This window comes from Felis catus, chromosome B4 (genome assembly GCF_018350175.1).
Source record: "Felis catus isolate Fca126 chromosome B4, F.catus_Fca126_mat1.0, whole genome shotgun sequence".
Classification (NCBI taxonomy): Eukaryota; Metazoa; Chordata; class Mammalia; order Carnivora; family Felidae; genus Felis; species Felis catus.
In genome coordinates this window covers 68,380,045-68,406,254 of record NC_058374.1, presented here as the reverse complement: position 1 = coordinate 68,406,254, position 26,210 = coordinate 68,380,045, and the positions used below count along the sequence as shown (strand labels likewise).

The window sequence follows — 26,210 nt, the reverse complement described above, 5'->3', positions numbered from 1 at the left end:
GATACAAATATTTTAAAATATCCTAACTGTCCTTTGATTGCTGCATCCAGGAGATTATTCTTGATGCCTTCCCCTACTTTTGTCTAGAGCCCAATTTACATGCACTATTGTACCTGGTTTACACTTTACAAGAGCTATCTTTGTCCAATAAACTTTGTTTGCTCCTCTCTTTTTTTTCAAGAGACTGTTTTTTTTCCATGGCAACGGGGAATAGACTTCCCTTTGCATAACCACTGCACAGAGAAGGGTCTTAATAAGCATTTGCTGAATTAATAAATTAGAATGTTCTGTGACCTCAAGAGATTCATAATTATGTAGCGTGGGATACATATCTATTACCTATGTACATAGCATTATTCCATCTATTAAATCGTGCCATAGTATCTAACATATAAAAATCTGTTTGTTCCACTAGAATATAAACTCTTTGATGGAAAGATTCATGTTCTATTCATCCTTGTATCCCCAAAGTCTGGCATAGTGGCTGACATATGTGTAGAATTTGGCAAATGTGGTTCCCCAGCGGAAGAGAATTACTTAGAACTTGGGAAGATGCTGCTATTAGCCTTGTGCTCAAAAGTTTAATTCAGAGGATTAAAATGGCAACTAAAAGCTTCACTTGAAAAGAACAGTCATAAAGCCCAGATAACCCTTGATAAATCATCTTTGCTTCTGTGTGTGGAATTAATTGGAATGCAGATATTTTATTTTTTTAAGTAAACTCTGTGCCCAACATAGGGCTTGAACTCATGACCCCAAGATCAAGGGTCAATGCTCTACTGACTGAGCAAGCCAGGTGCTCTGGAATCCAGATATTTTAGAAATGATCACACCAGCAATAAATATCAAAGTTTCAGGTATACTGGCATAAGACCTTTGGCTAGTAAAATAGATAGCAATAGATTGACCTGAGAAATATGGTTGATGTATGAGAAAAATAAGTTTATCGTTTAGATGGAAGAACAAAGGAAAGAATGGTGTTAATTCAAAGTTTATATATGTGGCAAATGGAAGTATCTCTTCTGCTTAGAACCCATGTATCCATCTGAAGGTCAATTAGAATAGCTGTAAAGTCAGCACCTTCCTATGAACGTTACTATGCCTGGCACTTTTTCATGGTGGCAACTGTCATGTAAAAAGTACTTAATTACATTAAACAATTCTACTTAATTTGTAAGCACAAATGATTATCTAAGAATATAGTGATTTAAAGGTAGATAAGTCTGAAGACAGAAAAGAGACCAAATGACTTGTAATCATCTTTACATTCACTGAGGCACTGCTATCACCGCTTTTAATAGCCAATACAGGGAGATGCACCTGGGTGGCTCAGTGGGGTTAAGCATCCGACTTCCGCTCAGGTCATGATCTCATGATTCCTGGCTTCAAACCCTGCATCAGGCTCTGTACTGACAGCTCAGAACCTGGAGCCTGCTTCCAGATTCTGTGTCTCCCTCTCTCTGTTCCCCTCTCCTGCTCATGCTCTATCTCTCTCTGTCTCTCAAAAAGAAATAAACATTAAAAAAAATTTTTTAAACAGGCAATACAATATAAGGAATTTTTCTAAACATACAATTAAATTTAAATTTTTCATAGACCGAAAAATTCTCTTTTTGGTAGGGGTTAAAGTTCTGATTCTCTAATTACTTACTTACTTACTTACTTACTTACTTACTTACTTACTTACATTAACCTTCAGCATTATTTTCCAGCCAATTTTTCATTTACTAGCCAATCCAAGGCCAGAATTCAAATATAGAAAATACAAAACTAGGAAATAAAAAATAAATTTCATGCTCTCGATAATTTTACAGAATAAATTTTTTCAGTAGTGAGCATCTTTGAATTTTCTACTAAAATGTTCCCTCCATAGATGATCACCATTCATCATGATTTCAAAGCACATTAAAAAATTATAATAAAAGCCGTTTCCTGGGTTCGAGTAAAGGGAACAACTGCAATTGTTTTCCACTATTCTTGCCTACTTGTTCTGGAACTTGGGCGACCTCATACTGACCTATTTTGTTTATTACTGGTCCATCCAATTCACCTCTTGGCTGTCTGCTCAGCCAGTTCTTCAACAGATCCTCCTGTTTGTCACCCAGCTTCTCTTCTTGCCAACTAATATATCATCTTCCATCTGTTTAAATTCCTATGTTCTTTCTGGCACAGCTCTGCCTCCAGATTCCCTCCCAGCCACCTACCTTGCTGCCCTCCATCTGCTAGCATGACTAGTGTCTTTTCTAACCTATTATCAATCTAAATTGTCTTCAACTTTCCACTTGAATTTCTTTATCAAAGGCTCATCTCTTAAAGGGTTACTGCAATTGCAATCATAACATATCATACAATCTTGAAGTAGAAAGGGAAGTTAAAAACCATTAGGTTCAAACATGCATTTCATGTTTTAATTCTTCTACCCTTTATAGTCAATTAATGTTCTCAATTTCTCTCAGTGATGGTATTTTGAAGTAATAGAGTGTACCACTGAAAGAGATCATTACTGTCTTTTGGTATATATTCTTCAGAGCACTACCTCTGTGTGGCCCAATTCTTATTAGTCTTATAGTTAATTGTGTTTGGTTCATTGTTCCAAAGTTTGGCATTTACTGATTACCAAAAACCTTTTTCTGGACACCACATTTTCAAGACAATTCAATTCAATTTTGTAGGCTTAATGTAGCAGAAATATTTCTTAATTAGGATGTGTGTTGCTTACTGGATACCAAAGACATTATATAAACAACACTAGCATTTGATAATTACAGTTTCAGAATTTGATATTTTAGGAGCATAAGGTGGCATTTTCCCTTGACATTGATTTAGTCGCTGGATGAGGTAGATCCTTGTTTTTATGTAACAGAAATGCTACAAGTTAAAGCAGACTCAGTAAAATGATGAAACTTTAGACCTATGTAGCTTGCCATTAGACTAAAAACTTCTAATTGTCCATTCATATTTCTAGAGGATATCCCCTCCCTCTTTCAACCACAGCTTAGAAAAAAGCTAAGCTTATGTTTAGAGGAGGTTCACTCAGGATCTGCACTTAAATCTGAAATAATATAACAATTTAATAAAACGGTAATTATTTTTAAAGACTTAAATCATTTATTTTAAATACTGGGAGTATATAATTTCCATTGATGTTAATTGGTGTTAAAGATGTTAAGACTTCTTCATGTTTGTTTTAATACAGGTTTTATTATTATTTGAGTATGGTAAAGCCAATGGATCTGATGATAACTGCCACTGAAAAGATACTTGTTATACTCACAGATCCCAAGAGAAGGGGGGCATACCATGCATGGGGGCACACAGGGAATCTTAGGGCTTGGGGGTCAATCAAGAGGCAGAAGGAGAGGGGGAACTATAGGCAAAAAGCCTTTAGTGTGATTTTCTCAGGAAGGAGAGAGGATAAAAGTGGATTTACGGGGGCTAGTTTGAATTGCTTCAGAAGCTCTGGGTAAGCACCAGAGCCATCCCTAGTTGTCTGGTACAGGTCCCAGGGGTGGTTAGGGCAGGAAGAAATTGGCCAGAGTGTGAAAACCTTGATAAAGAAGAAGGTTTAAGGTGTGGACTCCAGGTTGCTTGATTTGCACTTGAAAAGTTCACTCAGGGGTCATTGGTTTACTAACTAGTAATTGGCTAACCTCAGGAAGGGCAATCCTCCCAGGGTCAGCAAAGCGAGGCATTAGAATATAGAAAATAAAAGGCAAGATTAATACAATATTTAATTTAGAATGAACAATCTTTTAAAAATGTTCACCATTCATCTGATTCAGGGGTCAGAAACTTTTCGAGCATTAAATGCCCCAATGGGATTGAATAACAGATGTGAGTGCCCAATCACTATAAAAATAAGTCTAAACATGTTATTCTAGTGGTTAGGGTCTTAATAATCTGCTCCCACTGTCTTTGTTCTCAACTCTACCAGTCCAATTCCTCTATTTCAACCCTGACACTGGAATATAAAATATTAATTTTTGCTTCCATGCTTTTATGTATATTCTTCTCCTGGGCTCCATTTAAAAATTTTGATTATGGTTCCTTATTTGTCCTATGACACTTAAACTTTTACCAAATGTTTTAGATGACACTATGTTGTACTTTTTTTTCCTACATTTGAATTATTTGTTCTAGTGAAAGCACTGCCCCTCTTCTTTTTTCACAACTAGAGAGCCGGAATCCCTAGCAAGAGCACACAGGAAGATCTTTAAATAAATTCTTCATTACACTGAGTTGTTTTATGAGAGGAAAGTGACTAGAAAGCAATGAAAACAGAGTAAAATTTATATTTATAATCAGAGGGAAGACATTGCTGAAACATTCATGAAGCTGTATTAAAATGACACATCCCTCAGAGTCAAATTCTAGGAGCATTTTTAAAAGGAAAATAATTCAAACACTAATTTCTTAGAAAATATATTTTAGGGAGAAATTAATGTTACTATTTTTCCAAAGGGAGAAAAGAGAAGATACAATTTCTTGGTGTCACTCTTTGTTATAAATTCATACTTAAAAAAGTTTCTGAATTTTACAAAGTTTACAATTCTTCAGAACTATTTACTAAAAAAATACAGGGAAGACTTCCTTATCATAAAAAAATAAACTCAGATTGAAAAAAACTTTTATGTGTGTTTTAAGTTTGGAAAATGGACATATTATCTCTCTTCAAATGTTTTTAGTCTCCTAATCTTCCATTAAATGATTCGTAACTTTTTTACAACCCTAGTTTATGGCTAATGTTAAATATAGGACATATAGAGATATATAAAAATACAGAGATAGATTTTTACTTAGATTTATTATAACATATGTACAAACAACCCTTATTAGTATAAGTATTATACTAAAAAGAAAATGGACAGCTTACCATTTTAAAATACTCTTCACTGATTTCTTACTCTACTAAGTCACCTTTAAAATACATTTTTAAAGTAAATTACAAAGCCTTACATTAGTGAATCATAATATTTCAGAATTCTTATAAACTGATTTTAAGGGGCATTAATTATGTATATCAATTATTCATTAAGTACATTTTTCTTTCAAAATCTTATAGCTAATATTTCACTGCTATATGGGTTTCTCATTCCATTTCCTCTTTCCATTTATCATACCCTTTTTGTATGTCCTCGGTCTCCTTTCTAACTGTATCTAATATGATTATGCTTTGCCATAATAATCATTATTTAAACTCATTTTGGCATCTCACTTCATATATTGTGGTCAATATTCAAATTTTCTCATTAATCTCTTGTTAGTTTCTCCCAATTGACAATCTATAAAAATTAATTACAACTACTGTGGGAACTGGGAGCAGTGCACATCTCATTCCAGATTTCCCTCACATGATCCAGGAAATATTCTTTATCTAACCATCACATATTTTCAGTGATATTGAGTAATGGTTTGAGTTGAGACTAGAACAATGAGAGAGATTTAACAAGTGCAGTGCTACTCAGACCCCTTTGTTTATACAATCTCCCCATGTTAGCCCATTAATTTTACTGCTACGTTCTTGTCATCCAGCATGGGGGCTTTTCTTCTACTGTCACCTCAGCTTGATCAAACAAGTAGCACTGCCATTATGCTCATCACTCAGAATTTAGTATGTCTTTGGGCAATAAATATCTTTTAGTTTCTGCCCCCTCCATTCTTTTTCATTTTCATTTCTATTCCATTTTACTAGCTGTTAATGGGCCACCTCAGTCAGGAGGCATTTGAGCAGGAATGAACACCATGACTCAGCATCAGGAGACTCTAAAATGTATAGGGGCAGCTACTTCTCCTTCCTATCTTCCCCTCCCTAAGGAAAAACTCAACGTGTGAGTTTCCTCCTGTGCCTAAACTAGCTCAGCTTTGCAGATTTAAACGCGTTCTATAATGTGAGTCTGTGCCACCATACTACCAGGCAGTTGAAAGGAAACTCAAATATAATAGAGTAATACCACAACAGAATTAAAATGCATTGTGAAATGCTTGAAAGGTAGTTTCCCTGTGTTCTTATTATCATTACTCTGTATTTCTCTCCTTTTTTTTTCTAATAGGTGATGCTTATTCACAAAACATACTTAGCATTATCTATTACCGGTTCTTGATAGATTATTTAGCAAACATAATTTTAAAAACTTAGCATCATATTTGAGGAAGGACATATACATACATGTTATATTGCATATATTATGTTCTATCAATTATATATTATAGTGTATATGTGTAGAAATACATATGTGTACATATATGCATGTGTGTATATATACTAATAGTGTGTATATATATATACATTAATAGTGCATATTTACTGTTTAAAATTATCCTTAAAATGTTATATTTAATGCTATTTTCCCACCCTGAAGAGAGGTCAAGGAATTCATATCATACCGCACATTATTTGCATATTTATTATTTGCCATGATATTTAAACAAGCAGTTTTAATTCACAAAGACTGATAAATATAGTAGTACATTATTTTTACTGTTCAGTTTTTCAGAGTTTTTGTGGATTTTATTTGGCTTTTCTATACTGGGTTCTATAATTCCATAAGCTTAATTTTGAAAACATCAAGAAAAAAAATAAAACTTTTCGGGGGGTTGTAGTAAATTCAAAATATGCCATCTACCCACTCTTTTTAAAGTAAGGCATTCTGGACAGGAAGAAAGAAAACAAAACACGTAGAAGTCAAACTGTTTTGTTTCTGACAACAAGGTCTTCCTTCAAGGACATGCTATTCCAAATTATTTCAATTCCATCTGTTCAATTTGTATGCAACACAGTATTTGAGTTTGAGTACCTCAGTGCCATCCTCTACTTCTGGTAGAAGGATTGAACATTTTTGGTGTCTATCAACATCTTTCACCATCATTTGAAAATGTTGACAATAAGGAAATAATCTGAGCCAAAGGAATACCACAACCCTGCTAAAACTTCTCCAGAAGGAGATAATTTTTTTTATTGATTCAGCTCACGCTCAGTGCTGCCCCTCCCCAATTTGCAGGCTAGCTATCTAAGACACACACATCGGAGCTCTGGTACATTCTTGAATAGCTTTTGCATGCAAATAAAATACCTTACGGCACAATACTGTCAAAAATATAAAATAAAGTCACCTTTCAATGAACAAAACAATTCAGAACCCTGATGCTGCATCGCAATACTGAGGTCTGAGTCAACGTTACTAATACCGCATCACCGTTATCCCAACTCAGCACATTCTCACTTACAATTACCTAGAGAAAAACCTTGTGCTTACCTGATATGCTGAGTTATCTGTTGTGCTGGGTATAGTATTTATTGCAAATTGTCCATTTGAATAAATGCAGCGACAGTTATACCACAATACGCCTCTCTCCTGCAGCAGAAAGCAAGTTAAAAGGACTTCAAGCTGTGACCTCAGAGGCAGGCACAGCCGCTCCCATCCTTCAGCCAACCTTCTGGGAAGAGCAGGTTAGATGACAGCGAAGCTGGCTCTCTACATAGCAATACTTTCAAATAAAGCATTCTGTGCTGGGAGCTGGGGGATTTACATCTTCCAACTCGGCTGGCCTGAGTCAATGCTGCTTCTATGCCTGAAAATATTAAGCATTTCACTGCAGTCACTTAATGCAAGAAACTATCTGAGGCGACTTCACAAACCCTGTCATTCTGTTCGGAGACTAAAGAATGAGCACCGCATGCATAATTCATGCATTAAAATCTTCAATGCACTTCCTGTAGCTGCTGTTCTAATCCAGTAATGGGCTATTGATCACCTCATCGCTAAGACAATTGAAGCTCCGCAATTGGTTTATTTCCACAAATAAAATTACAACCTAAATCACAGGCAGAAGGCTCCAACTCTGCAACATCCACTCAGGGAAAACACTCACATCGAGGAGATAACATTTGCATACTGCAGAATGTTTAAACTGGACTCTCTTTGGCAGAAACACTGTACTATCTGCTTCTTTTATTCAAAAGACATACTTTCTGCAGATTTAGACTGAATATTTTACATTATAAGTGAGATATACAGGGTTGTTTTTTTTCCTTACCATTTCAGGAAAATCAACAGGCTAAACTGAAAATTAAGAAAAAAAATAAAACATAAAGAGTGCTGTATGGCTACAAATTATAGGAGATTTTTCCTGGATTCATGTGGATAACCTTTCTTAGAAGACTTTAATTTAAAAATAATTAACTTTTATTTGAATAATGTGGAAGAGATTTTTTTTTTAATCACCATAGTGGGTACATGTGTTCATTACTGCTAAGTATTTTGGATGGTAAGCACCTTTTTTTTCTGGTAATGTCAATAGTTCTGAAAGCCCTTTCTCTTAGAATTCAAGCTTCTAAGAACACACCATGGTTTCTATTGCTCTTTTTTCGGTGCCTCAAAAAAGAAACCTTTAAAACAAAATGTTCATTTCATTAGGCTGATATTCATCAAGGAAAAATACACATAGCATTTTAAAATGTCATAATAATATTTACAACAAACTCTAGAGTGAGAGAGCCATGTAAAATAGCAAATGTATACAAATGCTTGTCAATTTCCCAAAGTATCTTTAGTGTAAAAATTAATTAAGCTTTCTTTTTCCACCAAAAGCAGACTAAATATGATGTTATTAAGATCATTTAGAAGCCTAATACCGTGTCTTTCCAAAGCCTCTCTTTATTACATATACATAGGTACCAGGTACACATACAAGTGTCATAGTTTTGTGTTATCGCATCTGACTATTTGTAAGATCTGAGTGAAATCTGCAATTTCACAGCTCAGGGCTAGACTAGACTAGAGAATAATATAGACCAAGATATAGACCAAGAATAGAATATAACCAAGGTTTGCCATCTAACAGTTATACTGCACAAGAAGCAGTTCAGCCTTGGAGGAAGAATGGTCACAGTGATTTCCAGTCAATAAACCAGGAGCAACTGATATCAGCCTGTGAGGGTAGGAGGAGTGCTGATGACAACATGGATGGAGTTCACGGAAGTTTGGGGAAACATTTCTTTCTTCCAATGCATGTGAGAGCGTGCCTACTAGGTCATAGAAAAGATAATTGCACCTAACTAATCAAAATGATGCTAAAATATTCTAAATGGCAGTCTGAGAAATTAACCATCCAATTGCTATATGTATTACATATCCCACATTCCATAATGTTTTGTCCTACCCCGGGCAGACTATATGCACATTTATATATATTGCCTCTAACCTAATAAACTTCAAGTGAACTACATAGTAGACCTTATTTTAAAATATTTATCTGAGTGACATTCTTTATTCTTTAAACAGACGATTGAAAGTCTTCAAACATTTTAAAAATCATAGAAGTTATAGCTAAGGATTAATATCTTGCCATGAGTTTTATCAAATTAATCACCTATAGAAGCAGTTTTGTATGAAGATAACATCTCATTTAAAAATAGTAGGAAATTGGGGGCGCCTGGGTGGCACAGTCGGTTAAGCGTCCGACTTCAGCCAGGTCACGATCTCGTGGTCCAGGAGTTCGAGCCCCGCGTCAGGCTCTGGGCTGATGGCTCGGAGCCTGGAGCCTGTTTCCGATTCTGTGTCTCCCTCTCTCTCTGCCCCTCCCCCGTTCATGCTCTGTCTCTCTCTGTCCCAAAAAATAAATAAAAAACGTTGAAAAAAAAATTAAAAAAATAAAAATAAAAATAGTAGGAAATTGAAAACTTTAAAATGTAACTTATCAGGTATGGGGATATAGAGTACAATCATTTTGGAGATATAAATTGCTGACATAAACTAAAATAATTACACATGTAAACATTAGAAAATTAACCTCTCTGAGATGACGTGATTCAATAATGCATAACCAGGTGGATAGGAAAAGCTTAGTTCATCCCTCCTGCTGTGAGTGAGGACAAAGTCAGTATCTTTTCTCCCATACAAATACTCAAGACCCAAGTCTACAATGAAGATAGCAACTTTGTATCTACTTGGTGAATTTTCACTATCAGTGGTCTTAAAGGTGGGGAGAGACCTGAGAAACACACACACAAACACCTCATCAACCTAGAAGAGACCAACACTAGAAGTCTACAAAAAAGAATACGGCATGAGAAAAGTTATAGGGGTGGTAAATCCCTAAAACATCAGAGTGGGAGCCACAAGTAGCCTTGAATCAAAACAACTCAGGAAAAGTAGCCAATTATACTCTTAGATAAAACAAACCCAAAGGTGATAATAAGAACCAATTTCCACTTTCCGGAAGTCCAGCGATGCGTAAGAAAGACACTTGACCGATCTTTTCAAATAGATGGAAAACAGAGATGGAGATTTTGAGATGAATTTCATCTCTTTGCAGATCAAGAGGCTTTCCAATATTTTGAATTTATAAAGCATGTAAAATATAAACTCCGTAATGTACGATAGGGTCAATAAAATGAATCAAAATTTGGAAATAAATCAAAGCATATTTAGTCTACTAAACTTGTGATATCTATTAAGATATATAACTAGACTGTCTGACTACTGTCATTTGGAAAAAATGCATAATTTACATCCATTATAAGAAAACATAATGACATGTAACCTTAGGAAAATAACTGAGGCTACCAAAGTTTCTACATTCCTGAGCTCAAGGAATGTAGGAGCAGACTGCATTTGTTCTCTGAGATTTAAGACACTCCTTCTTTTCTTGCTCTGTCCTACCAATACTATAATCATCCCCTAATCATAGCACATTCATTTAATTAAACATATTTATTATGTACCTTCTACAAGAAAGGAATTGTGCTAGATGCTAGGAAAACAAGTATGTACAGGTCAGTGGCTGCCTCCAAAGTAATCATACTTTAATGATGAAAACAGGTAAATACATAGATGCAGAGTGATGAATATAATCACTTTGATATACATTAAGATATGCAAATGAGATAATTACTAAAAGGCACTGTGTCTGCATGCTAAATAACTGCTGGGTAAGTGTTAATTGTTCATTTTTATTCCACTAGATGAGGCATAGAGGTATAGTAACAAGAAATACTGGCATTACCAACTGCCCATAGGGCATGAGGAAATGATTCATGGAGGTGGTGATAGTTAAAGAAATTGAGTGGTATAAAGGAACTAACATGGGTTTTAATGATTGACAGATTTGAAAATAAATTCAGGCTTCTTTGAATTTATGTTACTTTGCACATGCTACCCATATTCCACGAAGAGCAACTTTATATCATTCGTGTCATATAGAAATCAAGTTAAACATCCATCTCTAGCTTTCTGTGAAAATTAAAAAGTAATTTAGAGCACAAGAGTTAAAATATAGTTTTTGTAGTCATACAGATGAGACTTTAAATTCCACCTTGATTTCCTCATCTTTAAGATGGAGAGGATATCAACATCTTAGAGTTATTAGGAAATTCAAATATTGCAATGTCTATATGTCACTTAACACAGTTCTTGACCCAGTAAGACTTTAGAAACATTAATTAATTTTTCCCCAAAGCTTAATCTTGGAGAATATTTTTGATGGAAAATTCACTTTCAGTAAGGAGAACCATGTGCATTTGTGGCAAGGTAGGATATCACATAATACGCTTGAGAAACTGAATTGTGTATGTTATGAGAATCTGAATACAATAGACATTTGTCAGGTGATAAGGCACAATTATATAAAATCTGATTTATATAAGGCTCTTTTAAAAACTTTGTTACAATTCTGACTATATAGAACATTTTTAGCACTGTTAAGAAGTTTGAAGCTATTCTGCAGAGAAAGAAATATTTAAAGATTTCACCAAGAGAATAATATGACTAGATTTTGTGGCTGGAAGATAGACTGGAAGCAGTAAACAGATGAAAAGAATATGTTTAAGAGAATACTATTTGGAATCTACCAGAAGTAATAAGGATCTAAACAAGGCAGATATAGGGATGTGGACATAGGGCAAATATTCTAGAGATATTTAAACATCAGAGTCAGTAGAACTAAGTAGTATGAAGAGGTTGGGAGGAATCCTGGAAGGCTTTCAGGACTTGGGTAACTCAGTGTCCTTCTCTCACTCCTATCCAAAGGATAAAAGAATGACTGATATCATAAGAAGATGGTGAGATGAGATTGTAATATTATACACAGCAAGGGGGGAATAAACCACCAACAAGATGAAGAGTTGGTAAAGAATTGGATACTTAAAGAATTTACAGCGGACATTTTGAGAATGAAACTGTAGCTCACTAGGTGTTTGGGAGCAACCAGAATTGTTTAAGGAAGTCAAAGAAATAACTCAGACTTGAAATTGTGCAATGAAAATAAGGTGGATACCCTGAGATGTAGGAAACAAAATGAACTGAAAGCCCTATGTTAACTTGCTATCTTGACATCATTTACAAATTGATTGCAAAAGGGAAAACTTCTAGTATATATTAAACATATCCCATAAGAATAAACAATGCTCAGTACAGCCCTTGTGAAATAAGTAGCACTTACTTCTACTTACCACGAGGAGTTCCGCTCAAAGAAACTTAAAAAATTTGGCCACATCACATTACTCGGCGATAAAAAAGAAAGAAATCTTGCCATTTGCAACAACGTGAATGGAACTAGAGTGCATTATAGTGAGCGAAATAAGTCAGAGAAACACAAATACATGACTTCACTCATATGTGGAATTTAAGATACAAAACAGATGAGCGTAAGGGAAGGGAAGGGAAGCAAAAATAATATAAAAACAGGGAGGGAGACAAACCATAAGAGACTCTTAAATACAGAGAACAAACTGAGGGTTGCTGGTGGGGTTTTGGGTGAAAGGGATGGGCTAAATGGGCAAGGGGGATTAAGCAGGGCACTTGTTGGGATGAGCACTGGGTGTTATATGTAGGGGATGAATCTAAATTCTATTCCTGGTATCATTATTACACTAAATGTTAACTAACTTGGATGTAAATTTTTAAAAATAATAATTAAAAAAGACCCAATTATAATTCAATCTCCATGTAAAATAAAGGTACTAAGAATCCTACTAATGGTTACAAGTATAATTGAAAAATATAATGTAAAGCCTTTCAAGTCTGTGACGGTATAATATCTCCCAAATAATTATTATAATCCTTATTTAATCATATTTACTTTTAGTTATTTTAAGAGAGGCAGGGTTTTTTTTTTATTTAAATTCCAGTTAGTTAACATACAGTGTAATATTAGTTTCAGGTGTTCAATATAGTGATTCAACAGTTCCATATATCATCCAGTACTCATCACAAGTGCACAGTTTAATCCCTATCACCAATTTACGGTAGTTTTTCTTTTTAAGTGACTAAAAGCTCTTGAAGGTATATTTAACTTCAAGTCAAGAGATCAGCAACCAATTCTACCCCATGAGATCTACTGAACAGCTCTGAATATATGCCAATCTGTCTCTAGATACACATTAGGGAAAAGCTTTGAAAATTATATCCTACTTGGAAAAAAAATAATAAAATAAAATAAAATAAAATAAAATAAAATAAAATAAAATAAAATAAAAGCTTTTGAAAAGAATGATCCAACCCATAAGTAACTTCTTCAAGCAGGCTTAATGGGGAAAAAAGGTTGATTTTATGAATTTATGAATGAACAAATGCCAACAAAAAATAGATGATACATTTATTATAATATATGATTGTATGATACTTTAAAATACAAACTGTTTTTGTAGACTTTTTGTAAGTTTTAGCCTCATTATTACTAAATAGATATATTTTTAACATAACCACATCATGATTATAAAGCACAAGTATATATTGTGTGCATTCATGTGGGATTTGCATATATACACAAATATTTTAAAACTTAAATTATACTGTAGTTCATATTAATGTACATTTAACTTGCTGAATTTCCACAAACGTACTCAGCTATGTCCCTTACACTCCGATCAACAAACAATACGTAATTAAAGGCCCACCCTCCACTACCTCCCCAAAATAGCCACTGTTCTGACTGCTAACAAGATAGGTTACATATTTTTACACAACGAATCTATAGTGATGCAGAATTCTACAGATCTAGAGCTATTTCAGAAATAAGTTGCACAAGTGTTTGGTATTCACACTCTTCCCATTCTTATTTGACCATAGTTTCAAAATATAAAAGGTAACTTTTACACTTTCATTTAATAAAGCAATTTTGTAGAAGTTCCTTTTGATATGAATACTTCAGAACACATTTTATTTTCTACCAAGAGCTAAGTCTCAAAGCAGGATATTAATGTACCAGTAAATTCTTTTGTGAAATATTTGTTTTCATGGAGTTATTACATAAGGCAATCTACTTTTTCATAAGAAGTTTTATCTTTAAATGTGCAACTGTAATTTCCTGGATAAGATTTTATCACAGATGGTTGTCCTATGAAATTAAAGAGGCATTCATAAAAGCATCTTGAAAATATAACTAATATTTTAGTTTTAGGGAGTGAATATAGGGATCTTTCTGAACAAAGTGATACTTTACTGAAATGCATGAGGATTTAAATTAAAAATTGATAAGCAATTTAAAATAGGAACAAGTTCTAATTTATAAGGATAACCTATGACCTAGACTGCCTTCTTAGTGCAAAACTACCAAATGCAAAAAACCCTTGGGTACAGAGGCCGTTACACAAGCCAGTAATAATTATGTTCGAAAACTACTCCTAATTAGTGATACAAAGAATGACAGGTTTATGAAACAGAGGGGAGAAAAAAAGGGGTCTGGGGCATACAAGTGTGAATGTAAAGAAACCTGGCTTTCTTCTGATCCAAATACCATTGATTTGAGCCCTTTAACAAATATTCATTGATGGGGCTTATGGATCCAAATCCAGCTCAGTGCTGAGAATTTAATGATCCTTATCCCAAAAGGTTTGGAATCAGTGGTCCATTGGAGCCAGCCCATACCAGCTTTTAAGAGTCTATTTTAATTTGGGGGAAATTGGCAAGCCAGTTTTAAATATAATCATTATTAATAATTTAATGATATAAACCTATATGTAAATAAATTGTATTTTAGGAGTGCCTGGGTGGCTCAGTTGGTGAAGTGTCCAACTTCAGTTCATGTCATGACCTCACGGTTTGTGAGATCAAGCCCTGCATTGGGCTCTGTGCTGACAGTTCAGAGCCTGGACCCTGCTTCAGATTCTGTGTGTGTCTCTCTCTCCACCCATCCCCTGCTTGCACTCTGTCTCTCCTCTCTCTCTCAAAAATAACATTAATTTTGGGGCGCCTGGGTGGCGCAGTCGGTTAAGTGTCCGACTTCAGCCAGGTCACGATCTCGCGGTCCGTGAGTTCGAGCCCCGCGTCGGGCTCTGGGCTGATGGCTCGGAGCCTGGAGCCTGTTTCCGATTCTGTGTCTCCCTCTCTCTCTGCCCCTCCCCCGTTCATGCTCTGTCTCTCTCTATCCCAAAAATAAATAAACGTTGAAAAAAAAAATTAAAAAAAAAAATAACATTAATTTTTGTAATAAATAATAAATTATATTTTAAAAAGATAAATACTCAAAATATATCACTTCATATACATTTTACTATTGTCAGTGCTTTAAAGATTGTTTATACATATTTTATCTGTATGGTGGAAATGCTATATAATAGTGTGCTATTGGGCACCTCTAATTCCATGTTCAATGACATCATGTTGCTAGCTTGAAATCAACCATGATGAAAATATTTACAGGACTGAAATCAGCAAATGCTAAAACTCAGGGTTTTTTTTCTTTTCCCCCGAAAAGCCAGTTAAACATTTAGCAGCATACCTCAGCTTGGAATTCAGTGTATAGAAAGTTGTAAAAGTAATTATGCCCAACCAACTCCAACAACACTATTTTCCAATTTTAATTTTAACAGTGTTCCCTCAAAATTTCAATTAATGTTACTAGTATGGACAGGGAAAAGTTGAGTTCTGGTAACCTCTCTTACCCAATTGTACAATGATTGAAACTATAGAAATGTCTGAGAATATTTATCCTAAAAGATCTGTTCTTTTTCCCTGTTAAGAACTGGAAAAAACAGTCAAGATACATTCAAAGGTAGTTAGATAATCCAGGTAAACAAATAGTTTATCAACTTACCTTTCCCTTCATCAAATTATAGAAATATTCCTTTATCAAATTATAGAAATATGTTACATAATTCTAGCTATATATATATATATATTTTAACCATCTGACTGTCCTTCCTTCTTCCACAATAATACTAAAAGATTATTTTTTAATATTTCTTTATTTTTGAGAGAGAAAGAGAAAGACAGCACAGGGAAGTAGCAGAGAGAGAGGAAGAGAGAATCCCAAGCAGGCTCCACACTGTCAGCACAGATCCAGAGGTAGGGCTCGATCCCACAAACAGTGAGATTATGGCCTGAGCTGAAATCAAGAGTCAAACACTCAACTGATAGATCCACCCAGGCACCCCAAAAGATTTTTTAAACGATACAAAGTTGCATATATACCTTAAGTTCCAGATGTGCATTTTTGCTATAGTTGAATAGATTATTAAGGTAGCCACCTAAAAAAATATAACAATAATTTATATTTGTGTAGTATAATTTATATTTGTGTAGTATAATTTATATTTGTGTAGTGGTTTAAAAGAGTAAGATAGAGGGGTGCCTGGGTGCCCCAGTTAGTAAAGAATCTGTCATCGGCTCAGGTCATGATCTCAAGGTTGGTGAGTTCTAGCTCCACATTGGGCTCTGTGCTGACAGCTCAGGTCCTGGAACCTACTTCTGATTCTGGGTCTCCCTCTCTCTCTAACTCTTCACCAGTTCTCTCTCTCTCTCTCTCTCTCTGTCTCTCTCTCTCTCTCTCTCTCTCTCTCTCTCTCTCTCTCTTATTTATTTATTTAATTTATTTATTTATTTATTTTAATGTTTGTTTATTTTTGAGAGAGAGAGAGAGAGAGAGAGAAAATAAGCATTACAGATTCGACTTGAAAAATAGATAGGGATAGAGAATGATAATGAGATTCTGCCAGTGTATGAGAAGGATGCTGGGAGGTCCATTCCTAGCCAGTCTTAACTAGAATCTTTAAATCCCTCCTAATTTGGAGCACTTATCGGACTACCTCAGAATCTTTGAAATTGATATGCTTTGATTTGGGTATAGCAAAAAGCTTCAACTTCATAAGAGAGTGGCGCTAGCTTTTGGACAGACTAGCACCATCTTTAGGTTTCCTTAAGCTAGCTGTTTGGAAATATCTAACATCAGAGTTCTGCTGGAACTCTGTACACTCATATCTCAAATGCTACTATAGTTAAAGTCTTTATCCTACCCTTTAAAATACCTTAAATTAGTTGTGAATTAAATTTAACCAAAGTGGCAATAAAGCCTCCATCTGGATCTACTATAAATTACATTGACTCAGATGTCCAGACTGGTGACCTGAAAGAAGGAGCATGCTTTGTCCTGGTGATAAATATTATTACTTTAGTCCTTATTTTCCTTTTACACACAACCTACAATATACAATAAAAAACTATTGCGGTATATCAAAAGAAACAAGAAACTGTGTCCCATATCAAGAGAGTAAAGAGTAATGTAGGAGTAGATTCAATAATATAGGGACATAGAATATTTTAAGATTGGAGAATGTTTGAGGAGATGAGACTTGAAAATGTATTTTATAGTCACTTAAAAATAAGGTGGACCTGGCTGGCTTAGTCATTAGAGCATGCTGCTCTTGACCTTGGGGCCATGAGCTCAAGACCCATGTTAGGAGCAGAGATTACTTAAATAAATAAACTTAAAAAAATGTATATTGTAGTCAAATGGTGAAGATAAATAAACTGAGTCTGGGGGCGCCTGGGTGGTGCAGTCGGTTAAGCGTCCAACTTCAGCCAGGTCACGATCTCGCGGTCCGGGAGTTCGAGCCCCGCCTTGGGCTCTGGGCTGATGACTCGGAGCCTGGAGCCTGTTTCCGATTCTGTGTCTCCCTCTCTCTCTGCCCCTCCCCCGTTCATGCTCTGTCTCTCTCTGTCCCAAAAATAAAAACGCTGAAAAAAAAATTAAAAAAAAAAATAAAAAAATAAACTGAGTCTGAAAGGAGACACTGACTGTAAGCATAAAGAAGCAAGAAGACCAAGAGGAAGTCCACCTTCTCCGCCAGATGTTGACGAAGGACCTGGAGGAGTCACAGGGCAGCGAGTCCTGGGAGGCCCTGTGAGCCACTGAGCTCAGGGTCCAGCTGGCCCAGAAGGAGCCGGAGCTAGCCAGAGCCAAAGAAGCCTCGAAGGCCATGAAAGCCAATCGGAAGCGCCTGAGGGGGGAGAAGACCGACCTGGTGAGCCAGATGCAGCAGCTGAACACCAGGCTGGAGTGCTGCAAAGGAGCAGCTGTGAGACCATCTGCAACCAGCAGCAGCACCGCAAGGGCAACCCAAGGCACACCACAGAGCAGAGGTCCTGGCTTCCCCTGTGAGCCATGGGTGCTGTGCTGAGCATTTCAGTGGCACTGTGGCCATCCTGGGCTTTAATGGCCAGCACGTCTCCTGTCTTTCAGTGAGTCATCAACTTTTACAAATGTGCTTTTACTTGAAAATAAAATTTCCAAAGAGATTCAAAAAAGGAAGAAAAAAAAAAGAAGAAGAAGAAGCAAGAAGAGATCAAAGACTTATCTGAGTTTGCTGACTGATTCTATGTGGGGGATAGAAGAAGCAATGTTGGAAATAATAGCAAGGTTTCTACCTTAAAAAATCAGTGGGTGTTGACAACAGCCAAAACTGATTATCCAAAAATGACAGAAAACAGTGAAGTGTATGTGTCTACTTCACCTCCCCTTTCTTGACTCCTCAGTATCCTGTCAAATCTCTAATAACCAGAACATCCCTTTATTTGAATACTAGGACAGCATACTCTCCTGGTTCCTTCCTTCCTTCTCTAGCATTTATCTCTCATTATCAGCTCAAGTATTTCCCCTTAACTATCTGTAGCCCTAAAGATTTCTCTCTCCTGCCCTATTCCCACCTCCCATCTCCATTTCTTATTTTGTGCTCTCCCTGAGTAGTCTCATCCACTCTCATAACTCAGCAGATAATGTGTAATGAATTCAAGCTTATATCTCTAGCTAAAAGATCTTTTCTGAACACCAGGTCCATCAGCCCGCTTATATGCTTCATGTTTATCCTTGGGTATCTCACAATCCTCTTCAAACTCAGGCAGTTCACAAATGAAATCAACTTATTTTCTCTAAATTTGGCTTTCCTTTTTACCTCTCTATGCTAGAAAATGGTACCACCCACTCATCTGCTCATGCCAGAAGCTGAGATCTCATCTTTCAATACTTGAAAGATCATATATATGCTCATGAACTCCAACTGTGTCTCTAGGCAAGATATCTCTTCTGAAGTTTAGACACATAAGCTTTATATTTCTACTTGGTTCTATCACTCTGAAATAACTAGATTCTCAATATTGTTTTCCAAAGTGGGTCGCCCTCCAGGCCTTCCTATCCTGGTGAATGGCACCACCCTACACCATGTACTCATGCCTAAAGTCTATGGCTGGACCTCTCTTTTCTACCTCCTAATTATATACTGAATTCATCTATTTTTTTCTATCTTTATTGTCAATAACCAAGGTCAAGCTATCATCATCTCTGGCTTAGACTACTGAAATAGGTGTTCTCCCCAGATCCACTCTTGTGCCTGCTAATCCATATGAAATAGCTTATGAGACCACCTAGAAGAATCTTTTAAAATGCAAATGTCATCATGTTGTTTACTGGCATAAAAACATTCAGTGTTTTCCACTACAATGAAGATAATATTGAAAATCTTCAGCGTTGCATATAATGTCCTACAGCCCCCTAACTAATCCCCTTGCTTCAACTGTTCTCTTTTCCCCTCAGGTCATCTCTCTGTTTCTTCCTAACTTCAAGAAGTTATTCCCCTTCTGCTGGGAATGATTTTTCTCCAAATATTTGCTTAGCTAATTGACTCATCTTTCGGGCTCTATCTTTTATTTAACCCCTTGAAAAGGATATAGTTCCTTCTGTGATTCATTCTCACAATACTCAGTAACTTTCCTTTACAGCTGACCCAAATTGTAATTAATTATGCATTTAATCCCTAATTTTCCAGTATAATGTAATTTTCACTTCAGTAAAGACCATATTTGTCTCATTTGCCTTTCATTTATCATAGGTCTGGTGTTCATCCCTGTGACTGGCACATAGATGATATTTGCTGAACGCATGGATGAATGAATCAATGCCACAGTGTATGCTTGAATCAGAGGATCTGATTCTTTAGGTCGGAATTATCAGTCACTGTGATAGAGCTAACCAGACAGAACTGAGCTGCCTGCCTTTGAATAAATAGTTCAATTCCAACTTCAGATCTTTGGCTAAGAAAACTTGTGTATTAAACTTTCTTAAAAATTCTGTACTACTTGTCTCTGTCCCAGGATTTTGCCTCCCTAGCTTGTCAAACCTGTACAGGTCAATAGACTTTGACCTGTGGTTACCCATGCTGGACAATCTGCTCTGACTTGGTGTTCAAACTCATTTGTTCTTAAGTGGTAAAGTTTTATTCTCTCCACAACCCTACCTACACCCTGACCTACTTGAATTCTCAGTTGTCTTATATTTCCAGCCTAAGACAGAACACTCATTAACTGTTATTAATTCTAATAACTCTAGCTATTGTTTTCATTTTGTTTTCTCCTGGGAGAGTCTCTTCAGCCCTTTGAGAATTTTCTTAGCTGGCTCATAAACTTCTGGTAGTTTAAAACTAATGTGTTCAAATCTAGTATAGAAATGATTGCCAGAGATGTGAAAAAAACCCTAATGTCTTTAGCTTTTCTGACTTCTAGTTTCCAAAGTGTGATCTATTTGTGTACTCTTAATAACTAAACTATCACTTTCCTCCTTCATAAAAACTCAGAAATCTCAACTGGTTAATAAGCTTTTTAATATTTTTTTAATTTAATAATTTCATAAATAATGCTTAAAAGTAAAGATTGTTACAAAAAGAAAAATTTAAGAGTGTTTTACTCCTATCTTGTATTAATATTTTCAACTATATCTTCCTTGCCTCCCAATGAGTTGTAAAGAGAGAGACGCAGGTAAAAGAATAACTTTTCATTTCTTACATCCTGGTGTTTAGTTCTGTGTTTTATACTTGCTGTTTTTCCATAACCAAATAGTTAAGCTCCTAAAATCTCAATATCTTTGTCAAATAAGAATATTACTAACAATAATACTTCCATCATAGGAATACTGTGAGAATTGGTTAAATGCAAGAACAGTCTAGTGCCCCAATTTAGCAAGGGTTAAAAGTTGTTAGTTACTATTATTGCATAAACTCTCTGAATGCTAGCACCATGCTTTATGCTGCTGGATCAGATAGATAGATAGATAGATAGATAGATAGATAGATAGATAGATAGCATGGGGCTTACATAAAATAAGTTAGTAATAAATGCTTACTGATTGATCAATAAATTCAACCAGACTTTCTTAGTACTTCTGCTTTGTCAGGTCTTAATGACTCAGAAAATACTATCTCCCACTAGGAAAGTCATTCATTAAAAACACAAGGGTTACTTTCTGCCAAAAATGATACAAACACATTAAAGTGTTTACTGATTAAAAAAAAAATTTTTTTACTAACTCCTTAATGCTGAGAGGAAAAAAAACCTTCTTACCAGGGATTTAAAGTGATTTAAATATTGAACATAACATGAACCTATTTTATATTCCAGCATGGTGAAACAGATCAACTTAGTTCAAATTCTAAGAAGGAATAGAAGTAACTACTCAATAATAGATTTTAAATCTATATAAAATCAATAATAGATTTTACTGTGCATACAAATGCCAAATATGTATAATATATCAAAATAGATTATAGATAATGGATAATAGGAATTTGATTACACATTATCAAATAATAATGGCTTACAAACATCGAGATTTATTTGCACCAAGCATTTTCTCTAATACTTTACATGATTTATCAAATCTATTAATTCCAGCAACCAATCTCTATGGACTTCTTTTCTTTTAGACTTCTGTATTAATTTAATTTACTGACATTTATCCATAAATAAGTAAAAAGTTAGAAAATAGGTTATAATGACACTTGAGCTTATGTTCAGACTGTTTTCAGCTTCTGACTCAAAATTAGTGTGGATGGAATATGGGCTTTAATACTCTGAGCCTCTGTATTGTATAGCTCCAGTAGTCCACAAGTGAACTCCTGACTTTTCTCTCAAAATTTATTTCCTCCAACTTTCCCTGTTCTATCTAGCTAATGGTACCAGTCTCTATTTATACCAGAAACCTAGATCCAAACAAACCTAATCCAAAACATCCCTTGCTTGAACTATTACAGTAACATCCTAAAGATTTTCCTGCATAATCCATATCAGATACCCTACCATAGCACCTGGAAGGATACAATTTTTAGTAACAATGTCATCATATCATTTACTGGCTTAAAATCATCCAGTATTTTCCTACTGCAATTAGCATCGTATTCTATGTCTGTAATGGGACATAGCAGATCTGTATCATCACTAGTCTCATCTACTGTTTTCCCCTCATTCGCTACATTCCAATCCCACTGGTTATCCTCCTATTCTATCCTTAGGTGTGCATTCTGCACAGACTGTTCTCTTGGCCTAGAATTCTTCCCCTCAACAGTTCATCAACTTCATCTTGTCTTTAAGGTTGTACCTTAAAATTCACTTCCTCTGAGGGGCACCTGGTGGCCCAGTCAGTTAACCATCCTACTGTTGATTTTGGCTCAGGTCATGATCTCAAGGTCAGGGCATTGAGCCCTGCTTTGGGCTGCACGCTGAAGAGCCTGCTTAAGATTCTCTCCCTCCCTCTCCCTCTGGCATTCCCTGGCTTGCACATGCATATGCATGCCCTCTCTCCCTCCCCCCCTCTCTCTCTCTCTCTCTCAAAAAATTTCAGAAACTTTTTTCAAAAACTTTATTTTCCCTGGGAAATGTTCCTCTGGGAAAGCATCCTTTTAACCTTCCTCCTTTCAGGCTAGGTTAGGCATCTTGTGACTCATTCTCACAATACCTGTACTTTTCTCGATGGCACTTACGGCAATCAGAATTACCTACTTGTATAATCGCTTATTTAATGACTAACTCTTCTGATGGCTGAGAGCACATTTGTGTCACTTACATTTTATCTCTGTTTATTGATCATTGTATTTGGCATATAGAGGATGCCAAAAAAACTTTTTGAATTCATAAATGAATGAATCAGTGGTGCAATCTGTGACTGTATTAGTTACTAATTAATTGTATTAGCTATTAAGACCTGATTCTTTAGGATGGAGAATTGGCAACTGTCATAGGGTTGTCCTAATATATTTGGGATGCTTGCTACCAAATAGTTTATAATCGACTTCAGACCTTTGGCTATATCTTCAGACCTTATATCTTTAGTTTCTCTCTAAAATACTCCTCCTTTTTCCCAGGATTTTTGCTTCCTTGTCTTACCAAGTCTGCCTTAATCTTTAATTCTACTTTGATATTTGATACATATCATCTTGACCTCTTTCACTTATGCTGTGTAGCCTGACCCTGTGTCCAAACACATCTTCACTTGAATGAGAGTTTCATCATCTCCACGACCCTACTCAAGTTCTTTCCCTCAAATTTATTTTTGTCCCAGTTTCCCATACTGCATCTCAGCCCAAGACGGAACATTGATCAACCATTATTAATTCTAGTTAGCTCCAGCTTGATTTCTTCATTCTGCTTTCCTAGAGAAGCTCACCTCAGCATCACAAGACTTCTCTGCTAGTCCCTGTTGCTATAGTGCAGTTCTTTTCCAACTTTACATGACATGGATCACTTGGAGAGTTCTTTTAAAACACAGTCTCCCAGGCCCCACTCTAAGAAATTCTGATATACAAAAACTGGAGTAGGGGTGCCTGGGTGGCTCAGTGGGTTAAGCATCTGACTCTTGGTTTCGGCTCAGGTCATGATCTCATGGTTTGTGGGTTCAATCCCCTCTCTGTGCTATTAGCACAGAACCTGCTTAAGATTCTGTCTTCTTCTCTCTCTGTCCCTCCCCTGCTCGCTCTCTCTCTCTCAAAAATAAATAAACATTAAAAAATTATTTTAAACCTGGAGTAAAGCCCACAAATTTGCATTTCTAATAGTCTACCAGGCCACACAGAATCATACTTTGATTAGCATCACTGTAACAGTTTGAGGTAAGTTTGTTAAAGTCAGGTGGAAGTTGACTGTCAGGTTTTGAAAATGCCATGATTGCTTTACCTTTTCTAGGATCTTGTCATCACCATCTAAGCTGCCTTTCTACTTTTACTGTTTAAGCCATCAATCTCCTTCTACAGAGTCTTTCTATAACAAACATGGCTATTTGTTATCTTTTATGAATATTTAAAAACATAGTTTTATTATGATCACAAATCATTGACCACAGTTAATATATTCTGCTTTCTATATTCTGCTCACTAATCATTGACCACAGTCAATATATTTATATCTACACATATGCATGACATGTATGTATAATATATAGAATATATATGTATAACATGTAAAATATATATGTGTAATGTATGGAATATATTTAAAGAGATTTATTTCAAGGAATTGGTTCACGTGATTATAGGTGTGTGGCTGACAAGTAAGAAATCCCTCGGTAGGCCAGAAGGCTAGAAACTTGGCAGGAGTTGATTCTGCAGACTTAAGGCAGAATTTCTTCTCTGGAAAACTTCAGTGTTTTCTCTGAAGGCCTTTCAGTGATTGGATAAAATCCCCTACCTTATGGATGGTAATCTGTTTTACTTAAAGTCAGCTGATTTTAGATGCTAACTACATCTACAAAATACCTCCACAGCAACACCTAGATTAATGTTTGATTAAAAAACTGGGCACTACAGCCTAGTCCATTGGCACACAGAAAAAATAACTGCCACAACTCCTTTATATCTAGAGAAAAAAATAAAATTTTCTCTCGGTAGTTACGGATTTCCATGATCTAATTCCTTCCTCTCTTCTAATTCCTCCCTCCTCATTTGTGAGACTTATTTTTCAAGTTCCATCATTTTGTGAAGCCAATTATTCATCTCCATGGGAAGTACTTTCTTTTCGCTGTTCTCATAGTTATTGTAACTTTCCCGTATCCTTCTGTGTTGTAATCCTCTGTACATGAAATAATTTTTCTCTGTTTGTTGAGAGCTCCTTGGTTGGGGGAACTTTCTTTTTATTTCTGTCTCCCACAGAGACTTTTCACCATGGTGCTCAAAAGACAAGTTTTTAATTTTTATTAAATTATCTCCCAGCAAAAAATTTCAAATAATGGCTGTATCAATGATATAAGATTTAAGTCACTTCACTGGAAGGAACAACATTTTAATAGTGTTACACAATGGCAAACTGTGCATTTCCAGTTTAAATAATGTTATGATTTACTAAAAAATAAAACATTTAACATATAAGACATTTTGGCAATATACCATGTGGGTAAAATACCAGGTGGACATATTCTTTAATGACAATATTATGAGCTCAGTTTTATTTAAATTATATATTTTCTCACTCTCATTCAAGAAAAAAAGGGCAGTTATTCATTTTCAAATTCAAGGGGCAGAGTATAAAACAGCAGGAACTCAGGCAATTCAGCAATCCATCTATCTTGAGAGGAATAAAACACTATTCCACTCTGTACTGGCTGGCACAACTCTTCACCAACAATCCCCCATTTAGATATAAAAACAAACTGGCCTTTGTATTTTGTTTATGCTGTCACCGGGGCATTGCTCTCAAAGCACTTCAGCAATACAAAAATAATGTTGCTGTCTCTCACAGGCTAAGCTAAAAAATACTCACAAAAAGTGCTGCTCAAAGAGCATATTTATCTCAGTTGGTTTCTTCATTGTGCAATGATACAGACATTAAACTAAATTTATTATTTTTGTCAAGACAGTGAACATTTTCTCATTTTACATACATCTAGGTAAAATCCTGAATTGTTGAACGTATTAGGTATGTAGAAGAAAAATGATCTAAATATACCCATATGAAATTCCTCCCTACTCCTCTCCCATTCAGTGTTTAAATTTGTAACCTAATAGGGAGAGATGTGAACAGATGAAATAATGCATTATAGGTGCAGTGATGAGAATAAGTACTGAGTTCAGAGGAAGCAGAAAGGATAACTGTATAATCGACCTGAAAAGGTGAGGAAGAAGGTCAGGAAAGGTTTCATTCAGTTGAGCACTGGACAAGAGTAGATATTTTCCAAACGGATAAGAT

At 35.6% G+C, this 26,210-nt stretch overlaps 1 protein-coding gene across 4 annotated transcripts in view; it reads right to left on the bottom strand.

Moving 5' to 3' along the window:
• Positions 1 to 26,210, bottom strand: part of CNTN1 (contactin 1) — a 367,620-nt gene that overhangs the window by 239,459 nt on the left and 101,951 nt on the right. For 2 of the 4 annotated variants that reach the window (XM_011283870.3, XM_011283872.3), the window contains exon 3: positions 7,254 to 7,352. The exons of the other annotated variants lie outside the window; for them this stretch is intronic. The gene's annotated coding sequence lies outside the window, so the exon portion shown is untranslated. The remainder of the gene's footprint in view (positions 1 to 7,253; positions 7,353 to 26,210) is intronic. 4 annotated transcript variants of the gene reach the window in all.